The sequence below is a fragment of the Ursus americanus genome, chromosome 34, assembly GCF_024610735.1.
Source record: "Ursus americanus isolate L20-20 chromosome 34, mUrsAme1.1.p, whole genome shotgun sequence".
NCBI classification, from domain to species: domain Eukaryota; kingdom Metazoa; phylum Chordata; class Mammalia; order Carnivora; family Ursidae; genus Ursus; species Ursus americanus.
Window position 1 is genome coordinate 10,387,259 of NC_142160.1, and position 14,033 is coordinate 10,401,291.

General features: G+C 44.4%; 1 long non-coding RNA gene across 3 annotated transcripts in view; it reads left to right on the forward strand.

Moving 5' to 3' along the window:
* The window catches only part of LOC123776425 (uncharacterized), a 75,097-nt gene that overhangs the window by 36,640 nt on the left and 24,424 nt on the right, over positions 1-14,033 (forward strand). For all 3 annotated transcript variants that reach the window (XR_015722964.1, XR_015722963.1, XR_015722962.1), the window contains one exon: positions 8,796-8,916. This is a non-coding gene — a long non-coding RNA (uncharacterized LOC123776425). The remainder of the gene's footprint in view (positions 1-8,795; positions 8,917-14,033) is intronic.

Here is a 14,033-nt window from a genome sequence, read left to right on the forward strand (position 1 = left end):
AAAAACGGAAGGACCAGGAGACATCTAATAATCAGGATAGGATCGGTATTCTTGAGACCTTAAATTGACCCCAGTGCTGATGGTCCTTCTGGCCCCTTATGTTCTGTCAAGAATCTAGATGAAGACCGTAGCTGCTCATGAGGCTAAACCATGAACTACAGCTTTGGCCAAATGTACTTGCTCCTGTGTTTCGTCAAAGGAGCAAATGTGTGTTGTTGAGTCTAGACCTTTCATCTGCCGATCTCCCTTTCTCAAACTGTCTACTCTGGTCCATGTACCCGTACTATGGGGAGTGGGAGGATCAGTGGTTGCCAGGAGCGAGGGGCTGCTAGGGGTGGAGGTGGGGGTTTGACTCCAAAGGGGTGGAGCATAGGAGAATTTGGAAGAGGGAGTGGACTTGTTCTGTATCACGATTGTGGTGGTAGTTTCACGATTGTATTCATTGGCCAAAATTCACAAAATCTTACACAGAAAAGGATGAAGTTCATTACATGTAAATTATACCTTCATTAAAAAATAAAAATAACTATGATATCCAAGTCCTCCCCCAAAATATTACAGTTTGTCCTGGGATGGAGCCCAGCGTTGTTTTATAAAAGCTCCCCAGGTGGGGAATATCTGCTTCTGTCCAAGATGGAGTAATAGGGAGCGGGTTTTTCCTTCCCACTGGAGACAGCTAAAAAACAGACAAAATACGTGAAACAATAGTTTTCAAGTCATTGGACATCAGGCCACCAAGGACAGTGAGCTCTCCTGCAATTGGAGAGTGAGAAGTTGTTTATTATCTTGATTTTGGTGATGGCCTCATGGGTGTATATACATATATTAAAACTTACCTAATTGTTCATTTTCCTTATGTGCACTTTATTCGACATCAATTATACCTCCATAAAGGTTGGATTTCTTTTTTCTTTTTTCTTCTTTTTTTTTTTTTTTTTACGTTCCCCAGGTGATTCCAAGAGTATAGATAGAGCTGAGAGTCGTCAGCCCAAATATATGACCTTACTTGGCCCTGGGATCTAATATCCTTTGTTCCTAATAATTTGACTCCAGTGGAACATGGCTAGAGAACATAAAGTATTAAAGTTCATTAGAAGACTGATTTTGCTTAAATGGAACTCATTCTGGAAAATAAGTTTGCACTTGCAGGACTAATATTTTTGGCTAATGATCCTTCTGATGGCTCACTGGGAAGAAAGAGGAACTCGACCTTCCATGAAGAATTTTTAAAGATTAGTACAAAACACATTAATAATGACTCCTGGGCAATTTACAATATGTATTAAAAGCCTTAAAACTGTTGATAGCATTTGCCTTGGAATTTAAACTAAGGAAATAGGAAATGGGCTCAGGGGTGCCATTGCTACAGTGTTATAAATAGCAAAACACGTGAATGAACTCAGTGTCCAAACAGAGGGAAGCAGGTGCACGGATTATGGTAGGCCAGTCAGAATAGAGCAGGTCCCGTTCAAAGAATGCTGTAGAAGAATCCCTCATGACAAGAAAACATCTGCCAGATAGGATGCTTTTAGTTACAAGTAGCAGAAGACCTTAACCAGCGTGAACCACAAAGCTGTTTATCTTACCACGTGACAAGAGGCCCTGTTTGGGGGATGGTTGCGAGGTTGGAGAACTCAGAAGCTTGGCAAGGAGCGACACTGCTGGTTCTGAGAGTCCTTTCCTGGCTGATTGTCTCAGGCTCCCTCCTTTGCCTCGCCAGCCTGCAAAATGGCTGCCCTGGTTTCCGACACCTCCAGCATGCGAAAGAGAAGCTGCTTTTTGTAGGTCAGTTTTTTGGTTTTTGTTTTTAAGACCCAAAAGAACATTTTCCAGAAGCTCCCAACAGATTTCCCTCAGGTCTCTTTGGCCAAAATGATGTCACATGGTTCCTCCCCAGCCAATCACTGACAACACCAGGGGAATTATCTGGAAGGGCTTAGACCAATTAAGTTTTATTCCCCGAGGCTGGAGAAGATCCCAGCCTTCCCTCCGGCACAAGGCTGGCCTATATCTGAACACGATCAGGGTTGGCTGGCAAAGCAGAAAGGAGAGACATGGCTATTAGCTAGGCTCACGCCAGCTCACACAGACAGTGAATGTGATAGAATTCTGTCTTTAGAAATAAAAGTGAATGTCAGTAGGCCCAGGAAGAATGAAATGCTATACACATTTTTAAATGTTGTCTCCAGTTGGTGGGATTACAGAGAGTTTTTGTTTTTCTTATGTCTGTCTTTCCTTTTGTCCCCTAAATTTTCTGTGATGAATGTGTAATGCATTGGAACAACAACAACAAACCCTCAAGAAATGTTATCTTAAAATATTTACAGCCCTCCCCAGGGCTTTTTGAAAAGTAAATACTAAGAGCCGTTGCTTTAGATCAGACCCAGGGCATTCAGCTGAGGCTGGGACGTGGCTGGTACAGCCTGCAGGGCTGGGGCCGCGGCACCCACACGCCTCAATAGGACCAGGGGCCCCAGAGAGATGCCAGCAGGCCCATCTGTGGGGGCTGCCCCCGCTGCTGGGAAGACTGTGGCCAGTCCGTTCTCTTCCCAAACCAGAGGGCTAGGCGGCACAACCCAGAGTCTATGTCAGTCCTCAGAGCCTGGGGGCAGAGGAGTGACTGTAGACGAGACTAGAAAACGGGGTAACGCAGGACCCCTGGCCCCGCCACAAGCAGGAAGATAGGGCTGGAAGAACAGAAATGGAGGGCATGAAGAAGAAGACAAAAAGGAGCAAGGTCACTCTGTGCCCCCAAAGCACCCTTGCAGTAAGTTGGCCCGGAAGCGCATACAGGTGGTGGCCACGTCGGGCTGGAATGGTGTCCCGGTGTACCCAGAACATCACGTGTGGTCGCTTTGCAGTCCATACCCGGGACTCAAAGGGATGAAGGAGACCGAGAATGGCTAGAGTTGGCCAATACTGAGAAAAGGCATTCAATAGCCAAGACGTTCCGTGACAATCTGCATTTAGTCACCAACCTCTGAGCTCCTCTCTCAAACCCAGCCAAGCCTGGCCTTCTGCATCCAGCCCGGTGCTGGGGGAGATGAGCAAGGTGGCCCCAGTGGAAAGCAAACCCACCAGCTCTAGAGTAACCCTGACTTCACTTCCTGTCGGACTCCACCAGCTCCTAGTTGTGCACATTTGGGCAAGCTCCTCACCTCGTTCTGCCTTTTTTTTCCCACCTGTAGAATGGGGATAAGTCTGCTTTAGGCAATAAATGAGCGAGCTCATGCACAGTGTGACAACCGCCAGCTCTGCGTAAGTGATGGATGATAGGAAGGGTCGCAGTTTCCCCACAGTGCACCTCCACGGGCTGCAAGGGGATCCCCCCCCCGCCCCGCCCATGGTAGGCTCTGAGCATGGAGATTAATCAAGTGCTCTGAGGCCAGGACTCTGCAGCTGTCAGAGTTACTTTTCTGAATCGAGGTTTTAATGGAGGCAGTTCCTAGGGGCTTGCTTTTGCCAAAAACTCAACAATTTTTTGAAAATTATACCCAGCTAACTTCACCTGCTTACAGCTGGACCACCTTCTGCCAGGGAAGTGAGCTCTGTCTCTGGGGAGAAACAAATTGTGCCTGAGGGGCTGAAGGGAGAAAGTAAGTTTAAGGGCACTTCCATCTAGAAGGATTATGTGGGCAATGGGAGGGAGGGGACCAGAGAAGGAAGAAAGAGAAAGCAACCAGAGCCAGACGCTGGAGTGAATCCTCTGTCTGGGAGAAGCTGCAACTTTGATTTCTTTCCTTTGGAAACGTTGAGTTCTTTGCTGTTTCTGGTGTGGGGGTTTAGCCCAGCTCAGGGAACAGCTCACGGGAGCTTGAAGTGAGGTGGGTAATAAATTCTCTCCAATGAACATTTGGGGAGCATCAAAGTGCTTCATTCATTCCACGTGAGACCCCTTAGGCCTACAGTAGACACTGGGGATCTCCCAGTGGGGAGAGGAGTCTCAGTTGCCTACCTGGACACTGAATTCCAGTTCAACAGGTGTTGTGACTGTCCTGAACTGGGCACAGGGGGAACGAGGGCCGGGTGAAGATGAGAACTCTCAAGGTCATGTTTGTTTACCCACATTGCATAAACTGAAAGTGGGCCCCTATACAGAACACTCCAGACTGTTACAAAATGCTCCATGCCAAAACGTGGCCAATGTGTCAGAGCATTTGTACTCCCCCGGCTTCTTAACCTAAAATGTTTTGATGTGTTTCTGTATTTTATCTAAGAAAAAGAGTGCGTTTGTAAAAATAAGGAGTGATGTTTTCCAAGTTTGCATTTTGATGAATTAGTGCATTTGAGATTTCAGAGATCTTACAGCTAGTGAGTTTAAACACATGGGGGACTGAGACTCAGCGGTAAAAGGGCTTATCCTGAGTCCCAACGCTTGCTGGTGCTCAACTGAGGACTGGAGCCGGGGGTTTCATGTAAATACTTATGGATTTAGGTGTGTATTTATTAGTTTATACTAGTCTATAGTAATAAACAATCCCTTTATTAGATAGGTCATTTGCAAATATCTTCTCCCCTGCCTCCCCCCCAAATAGTAACTAACCTTTATTTCGGGGTAATCCACATCCATATTTTAAAGAGCCCAATGGTACTACTGAATTTACAGCTAGAATCAGTGGTCCTCATCTTTGAACTCAGCTCCTCAGAAAGAGCCACTTCCTAATCTGTTACTTGCTTCTTCTCGCTTGTGCCTCCATGTTTTTTAATAATCTGCTAATGCCAAATTTCTTTTTTTTAAAAAAGATTTTGTTTATTTATTTAAAGAGAGAGCATGCACGCGTGAGCTGGGGAAGGGGCAGAGGGAGAGAGAGAGAATCTCAAGCAGACTCCATGCCGAGTGCTGAGCCCTATGTGGGGCTTGATCCCATGACCCTGAGACTATGACCTGAGCAGAAGTCAAAAGTTGGATGCTTAACCAACTGAGCCACCCAGGCACCCCTAACGCTGAGTTTCTTGAGTTACCAACTTAAGGCATAACCTACTGATTCGCTAATTGGCAAGGTGAAGATTTAGTACTTCACTAATCCCCCCTCACCCTGGTCCCCCCCTATATTTGGCAGTTATTTTGAAATTTCTGATTAAATTGAGAATCAAACAAACAAACAAACATAAAACCAAAAAAAAAAAAAAAGACACAACTCATCAATGTGCATCCACATTTTCCACATACCTCAAGTTTCCTTCCACTTAAATATTGTTCCTGGCTGGGTCTCCCCGAAGCCCCATCTTCCTGCTCCCAGCCAGCCAGGTGCTCCCTAGGCTCTGCCCAGACATCAAGCCAAGGCTGCCCTTCACAGGAAGTCCTTCTGTCTTGAGTTGAGGTCCTCTGTTTCCTAACCTCGCGTATTTTTCCTGGATGAATAACTTACTCATTTTGGTGGAGTACTTCCAGAGAAGCAGTACATAAGATGTAAACATTTTTTGTGAAAATGGCTGTATTCTACCCTCAGACTCAGTTGATAGTTTGGCTGGGTATAATCTTTTCCTTTAGAATTTTGAAGGTATTGCTCCTTTGATAGCTGGCTTCCCATGTTCACCTTTGGAAAATCTGAGACCACCCTGACTTGCTATTTTTTTCTATGATCTATTTCTAGGGATGGGCTCTTGATCCCTGTGCAGGGCACCATTACGTTGAGCAACCACTAGAAAGTAGGATTGTGTCAGAAGGTTTACAGGCACTCACCTGCTTCAGTCCTCACCAAAGATAAACAAACAAACCTGAACTAGAAATTTCTTTTTCTCTTTTCTAATAAGGTAAACGAGACTCAGAGGTGAGTGAATTACCCAAAACATGGGGCCCGTCATAGGTCATGCAGTAGTAACAACTGCAAAATCTCACCAAAATTTCTCCTGTCATGTCTCTGGTGTGTGTCCTACATGATTGTGGTGGGCCCTGCTTCTCATGGTCCCTCATGGACCCCAGTTCCCAAGGCTCTAGCTAAACATGTGCTTCCATGATTAATGCAGCAGCAGGAAGGGAGATGACAAATCTCATAATGGTTCTCATAGTTTCTGCCTGGAAGCCACAGGTCCCGTTGGCCAAAACATGTCACATGCTATACCTTACTTTCAAAGGCAGTGGAAGTATTTCCATGGAAGTCCTTCCTGGCATTTTTCCAGAAATGCTTATTTTTTTTTTCCCGAATCCCAAGTCCCAGTCATATTTAGCCAAGAAATTGGGAAAACTGGAAAAAGTCATGATTCTCCTGCAAGATTTAAAATGGAAGAATCAACATAGAGATGTTACCAGTTCAGAGGACTCACTCGTGTCAAGTTGAATGCGAGACCAAGGAACACTAATGCACAGAATCAAAGGTTAAGGTGATTTTTCCAGGAATCAGGACAACGGCACCCCAGGAGCCAAGAGCATCTAATGAGTCAGTCTTGCTAGCTGCTCTTGCTGTGCTATGTGTGTTCAGAGCCCTGGCTGCTACGTGAGCCCTTCCAACAAATAAAATAAATATCAGTAAGTTATGCCTAGTAGACCTCATACAAGTCCTATGAGTTATTTTGGAAGAAATCAGTTCTAGAAACAAAATATATCCTTAAATTGGCAATTTCAACACATGCCCCTATTTAGTGCTGTTAACTTTGGTAGGAGATCTGAATGTTATGTTACTGGAACGCAACCCAGTAACGTTCACTGGTGTTTTCCAGTGTTTTAATGTTCCCTCCAGGCTACAGGTCTTTGTAAACACTTTAATGGAAGAAATGCAAAGAGCAGATGATGGGAATATTGTGGAATACTCAGACGGGAAATTAGAAACTGAACAAAAACCTGAATTAGCAGTATCGCTTTCAACAGCAAAATCAAAGCCAGGGCAAGAAGACAAGAAAAATAAGTATTTTTCATTTTCATCATTAAAAAAGGAAATAAGCTTATAGGAAGCAATATGTACTCTAAAGTTCGACTCAAAAGTGCTTTTGGATGCATTCCTAACAGTTGGACAAATGTCCAGGCAAAAAAGGAAATTGGTCAGGCAGTTAATGCCTTGTGTGTTTTAAATTTTCATTTGAATGATAATACCTTATAGAAATATTTGTTGTGCTACATTCCATTTTTATAACAATTTTTATTTGACATTTATCTTGTGTCTCTTTTCCCTTCTTTAATATGTTCTATTGTCAAATGTCTATATAAGAAAAAGATTTTTTACATGTTATTGAAATATATAATCTTATCACAAGAAATTGATTCATAATAATAGTAAACCACATTTATTATTATTTTTTAGTGTAAACCTCCAGAAGTATGATCCTATTACAGAAAAGTGAGTCGATGGTCATTATGGTTACACATTATTTATTTAAAGTGTCATGAAAAATATGGAATAATTTGTGATTTCAGAATTCCTGGGAGTTCTCATTTCTTATTCCCAAATCCCAAAGACTGATGCCTCTCAGGAATTTGGAAGTACTAAGCGGTGGGAAATAGAACTTACCAAGAGCCTGAAATGACCACAGTCAGAAATATTTGGTGAATTGTACTAAGTACCCAAATGACGGAGCACGTATCCAAATTTTTCTTATTCCAGGACTCATGTTCTGCCCTCTACCTGAAACTTCCTATATTGTCACTGGGTATTATATTCCATCCATCCATCTGTCCATCCAACAAGCATTTCCTGGACCCCATGTGTTCTGGAATCCTACTGGTCTAGCACAGAGATGTTCAATCAGTGTTTGTGTTGATGGCCTGATCACCAGGCACTAGAAGGTGTTCTAGCAAGAAACACTGGTTCTGAAGGAAGTGACACATAGGAGAGCCACCTTTTGATGGGGAGTAGAAGGTAAAGTCAAGAGAACGATAGGGCAGTTGGAATGGAGAGTATGGAGGGTGGCTGGTAGAGTGCCATTTAGCACTGTAAGTACTCATGAGACAAAGGAAAAAAGGGGGAAAGTCTTGAAGGAGAGCCAGTGAGCTTCTGAAAGAAACACGAGAGGTTGCCAAGACACACAGCGCTCTGAGTAGGAGCGCAGACTTTGACATCTCCTAGTCTTGAGTTCAAATCCTAATTCTGTGGTTGTGTCAAATTGCTAAAGTGCTTGGAGTCTTGGTTTTCTCATTTGAGAAATAGGAACGATACTTAACCCCAAAGCATATAATGTGAGTTAAATATATTTACATTTACTTGTAATACATCAAACTCCTGGTACAGCCGTTGTAAATGCTCAGGGAGAACTGTTTGTCATATTTTATTATCATTTTGCCCGATCCTCGGTATTCTTGAGAATTTTCAAATATTTATGAGTAATGTGTCATATGAAGATTTAGAAATGTCTTCTAGAAATTTCTTCAATGGTTCAAGAGTTCTTGCCTAGGGGAGACTGTTTAAAATGTAGTCTGGGGGCGCCTGGGTGGCACAGCGGTTAAGCGTCTGCCTTCGGCTCAGGGCGTGATCCCGGCGTTATGGGATCGAGCCCCACATCAGGCTCCTCCGCTAGGAGCCTGCTTCTTCCTCTCCCACTCCCCCTGCTTGTGTTCCCTCTCTCGCTGGCTGTCTCTATCTCTGTCGAATAAATAAATAAATAAAACCTTCAAAAAAAATAAAATAATAAAATAAAATAAAATGTAGTCTGACTTTCTGGAGGAAAAAAAAAAAAAAGGACCCGAGCTTTCATACTTCCTTTTTCATTCAGTGATGGGAAAGGTTTTTCTTAGCCTGTTTGTCCTGAAACCATGGATACGGCATAAAAATAAAATAATGTGACTGCCCTGGGATTTGAGATGCATGTGGTAGTCAGAAAGCATAAATAAATATATCTGATATGTTTCCAATATCTTTTCTTTCAAGATAAATGTGGAACCCATCTCTCCTCCAGCCGGTTGCGGGGTCACGGCGCGCCCTCTGGTGGCCCGTCTCTTTCAGTGGCTTCACCCACCGAGAGGAGCAAACTTGAAGGAACTATCCCCTGGTGAGTACTTTTCTCAACTAAAGAGAAGGATCCTAGGTTTGGGGGCTGCTTTCCACAGCCGGAGTCCTGGAAATGGCTAGGTCAAATCTGTTTCCACGATTTTCTCAGGGAAAATTGCCTTGTGGATGCACACTGAGTTGTTTTTTGGGGGGGGGTTGTTTGTTTGTTTTTGGTGTGTTTTGTTTTGTTTTGTTTTTCCCAAGAACACCTTCCATATATATGTGTCACCTTATGCCTGTCTTGATTTCTGGCCAAAAGTGAGGCTAGTAAGCATAAGTAAGTGAGAGGGGATGCCATGATGAGAAATGTCCCTGGCAAAGTGGGCTGTGGGGGCTTTGTTTACCATGGTAGGGAGTTGAGACCTAGCACTTTAACCAAAAGATCTTCACTGCCATGGGGAGCTACCGATAGGTTTAACGACTGGGAAGGAGGAAGGGGCATGATCAAATTTATCCTGCAGAAAGGTCACTCTGGCTGAAGCGAGAAGAATGGAGTGTACTGCACAAAATCTTGGGGGCCAGAGGACAGTCGGGAAGAAAGTGCAAAAGGGCAAGTGTGAGGCATTATAGTGTGGCCCAGGCGGTACAGCAGGGCTGGGGAGAAGAGGATGGATTCCTGCAGATGTTCGGAAGGCGTCAGCATGCAAGACTTGGCTGTTAATTCGATATGGAGAGTAAGGAAGAGGCAGGGGTAGAGAATGCTGCCCCGATTTTTGGCTTGGACAACTGGGTAGATGGTGGCAGGATTCAATGATATTGGAACTGTGGGGGAGACCCAGGTTTCAGGAAGTGACCCCCTCCGAGGGGTTCTGTTTAGGACACGTGCAGGTAGTCGAACCTGTGGAGTGCCCAGGTGGGGAATGCCAGGTCTCCTGCTCACCTGACTCTTAATCCAAGCTCTTTCCTCTGCGCTTGGCTGCCGTCTCCTCCAGACATAGATTGCACTTTGGAATGGTGGGAAGAAGGTGCTGTCAGGGACCTTTAGTCCTGTTGGCCCAACTGATTTGCCCTGGGTATCCCTGTTGGTCTTGGGGAAGGAATAACGGAGAAGGAACGCAAGGAGGAAACCTCAATATTACACTATTCCTTTTTCCAAAAGCATCTACCCACCATTGTAATACTGTAATTAACTCAGAGAAGGGTCATCAACCGATGCTAAAACTAGTTTGTTTGTAAGCGAGTGCTCTACACAGTCTAAAAGTATCTCTCTATAGATTTATTATGACAAAAGAAAAAAGTTACATCTAGAGTGAAGAAACCTAGTAACACCACCAATGTCCGTTCACAGATTATTTATTAATTATAAAAAACAAAGGATTTCTCTCAAGTGGAGAAATCACCTGGATACTACTTTAAGCCCACAGTGAAGTTAACGTCATTAATAGTGGGACAAACTGACAGCAGGAGCCTCCCAATGTGATGTGCTGAGAAGGACCCAGCATGTGCGTAATTTGAACTCGTCCAAAGGAAACACCACACAAACCCAATTCAAAGCACATGCTAGAAAACCACAGGTCTATACTCTTCAAGAATATCAGTACAATGAAAGACAAAGGTTGAGGAACTTTTCTGGAATAAAAGAGACTAAAGAAACATGACAATGAAGTGTAAATATGCAGTTCTAAATTGGGAAAACATGTTATAAAAGGAAATATCAGAGAGACCGGCAAAATTTGAATATGATCGCGTTCAGTGACAGCATCATATCAATGTCGAATGTCCTCACTCTGATCATTATACTGCCCCCTTGTTCTCAGGAGACCCTTGCCCACATGTTTTCGTGGAAAGGGTCAGGATGTCTGCAGTTTGCCTCAAACATTTCCTGTCTCAGTCCATGCAGGCTACTGTAACAAAATACCACCAACAGGGTGACTTATAAAGAGCAGAAATTTATTTCTCTTAGTTCTGGAGGATGGAAGGCCACGATCATTGGGCCAGCATGGTTGGGTGAGGCCCCTCTTCCAGGTACAGACTTCTTATACTTTTACGTGATGGAAGAGCTGGGGAGCTCTGTGGGGTCTCTTTCATAAAGGCACTACTCCTCAACATCAGCTCTCTCTTTTCATCACCTAATACTTCCCAAAGCCCTCACCTCCTCATAACATCCTGCTGGGGGTTCCAATCATCATAGGAATTGGGGAGTGGGGCACATTCAGCCTATGGCAGTTCCTGACAATCATATTAATATACGGGGCGCCTGGGTGGTTCAGTCTGTTAAGCATCTGCCTTCCACTCAGATCTTGATCTCAGGGTCCAGGAATCAGCAGGGAATCTGCTTTTCTCTCTCCCGGCTCCCTCTGCCCCTCCCCCCCTTTGTGCTCACACTCTGTCTCAAATAAATACATTTAAAAATAATAATATGTATATAGAGACATAAGGAAATAATGGTAAAATACTAATAACTGGTGAATTAAGAGTATATAATGTTCCACGTGCTCTTTTTGCAATGTTTCCGTGGCTTTTTTTTTTTTTCAAGATAAAAAAAAAATAAGTCTAGCCAACCCATACACAAGTAGAGGGGATTCTGAACACAGAGATCTAACCAGTGTGTCTTTTTTTTAAGTCAAATACAATAATATTATCTTTTATAGCCACCACATTCCATCTTGATGAAATGTCAAAATAGGAAACAGGTGAAGGAGTCATTTACTGCACGCCAGGCTCTTAAGAATGTACAGTATTTGCTGTCAATTTAGAACCTGCAGCGTTTAGAGAGGAATTTGTTTTCTTTTAAATGGAGGGACCTCAGCTGAAAGCTCCCGAGGTCCAAAGAGCAGCTCGAGCACGTATGGCCCCCAGGCAGGCGTCCCTGTCCACCAGCCACGTGCCCGTGGGCGGCTCCGGCACCAGGCAGGCTGCGCGAGCACTGTTCCTGCAGGGGTGGGGGGTGCACGGCGAGCAGGGGCTCTTCGGGGATCTTTCTCACGGCCCAGCTGAGCTGGCGCAGGAATCAGGGAATCAGAGCGCTGCCACGGCTCTTGGAAGGCACGCGGGCCATCTCTCTTCTCCTGTCCATCTGTGGCTTCACTGTCCCCAACAGCCGCCCAGCCAAGTGGTCAGCCAACCTCGGCCATAGCCAGTGACCAAGATTCCCCAGACAGCCCCTCCATTTTCAAAAAGCTTGAGTCATTTGAAAATCGTTTCTCTTAAAAAGGGGTTTCAGAACAAAATGTCTACTTCAATTTTTCGAGGCACCTAGTGAAACGTTTTTAATGAAAACAGTGTCAAAACAGGTTAAGTAAAATTGACTAACAGTCAATAAAGGCCTGGGGACTATTTCACATCCTTCCGCGAGGCATCTCTGTTTAACATCATTCAGAAATAAGAGAAATTTCCACATCAGCCTGCTTTTTCGTCACCCCCTGAGACATGCCCATTTTATGAGTCTATTTTTTAATCAAACAAAAATAGGCAAACTTCTCTGTACACATATGGTATGCATGTATGTACAGATAACACGTGTGCCTGTGCAGAGGTAGGAATGGGGGAGGCCACGGGAGACATTCCAAGGAGTGGATGTGGACAAGGGAAGGAGAACAGGAGAAAAGAGGAAGGCTTTTACTTTCCACCTTATATGTTTTGTTATTGTTTAAATATTTTTTTAACAAAGAGCATGTGCTATTTTTATCATTAAAACATATTTCTCAAAAACATTTAATAATGACAAAAAAGAGAAATCACCTAAATTGAGCCCAAATCTGCTTGCCTGGAGTTTGCATTTTGTACCACACTGCGGGTAACTCAGAGTAAGCCTGCTCCTTCTCGCATGTGGCCACAAGTCAGCTATGTGATGCCATCCCTTGGGGCCCTCATGTTTCTCTTCTCCAAGCTGTGTGTTCCCATTTCCTTCAGCTGTCGTTCAGTTGACAAGGTTTCAAGTCTCCCTGACTTCCTGTCACCCTCCACTAAGCTGAAGCATATCAAGTGGGCTCAGGGAGAAATCCATTCGGAAGTGAAATGGCAGCTGGTGATCTGTTGAAAATTAGCAAGCCTGTGGTTCCCCGTGTTTGTGCGCTAACTTGGCCTAACTTTGTGGGGTCTCACGTGCTCTATTAAGAGACGCATCAGTGGGGTGCCTGGGTGGCTCAGTCGTTAAGCGTCTGCCTTCGGCTCAGGTCATGATCCCAGGGTCCTACGATTGAGTCCCGCGTCAGGCTCCCTGCTCCCTCTCCCTCTGCCCCAGCTTGTCTCTCTCTCTGTCAAATAAATAAATAAAATCTTTAAAAAAAAAAAAAAAGGAATTGTGGTATTAAAAAAAGAGAGTTGCATCAGTGATGGACAAAAGCAGGTCTGCAGGGCCCCCATCATTAATACCACCACAAGCCCCAATAGCACTTAGAAAACTTGGCCAACTTATCAATGTGCAGCCAGGACAAGAACAGCAGAAGTGTTGCATGAGATCCTGGTCAGGCTTTCCCAGATTAAAACCTGTGTCCGAGCTTGAAGTTCTCTGTTCGTTTATCATTGGAGTGACCATACCTTCTGCTTGCCTGGTTGAGCCCTGGTTTAATGCTGAGTCAGCCTAGCATAACGTTTAACAATGTCCCCTTTACTCTTAAAAGGCTTTCAATTAGGATGATGAGATCTATGGTCACCCCACTTATCACATATCATAATAATAATACCTCCTTCACATAGAGAAATGTTCTTAACATTAGAAAAGGAATTTCTCCCTGGCTTCAGCAACATCCAATGTATTTGTGAACCTTTCAGATCCATAGCTGCCAAATTTCAGGAAACGAGACAGCTGCTGGCATAGCTCTTCCTCTCCGGGGTTACATAACCACCTTTGAAATGGTGCCCCCCCCCACTTGATTCTGGGAGCCAAGAACTAGATTCCATGAGACAACTGATTTCAACCGGTTAGCTTTCCCAGCCCACTTGGCAATAAGCATTCCCTTGATACTCCATCCCCACCTCTCCCACCCAGGAAAATGTCTTCCCCCAGGAATCAGGAGCATTCACGATGGGATAGCCGAGAGGTGCATGCGATGTCAGCCTAGACGGAGGATGAGAGCGCATAACAAGGCCGTCCAGAGCACTGACTCCGCCATTTACCTGGGCAGGTGTCTTAACTACTCGGTTAAGTCACCATCTGTAAAGTGAGGCTGACGGTGG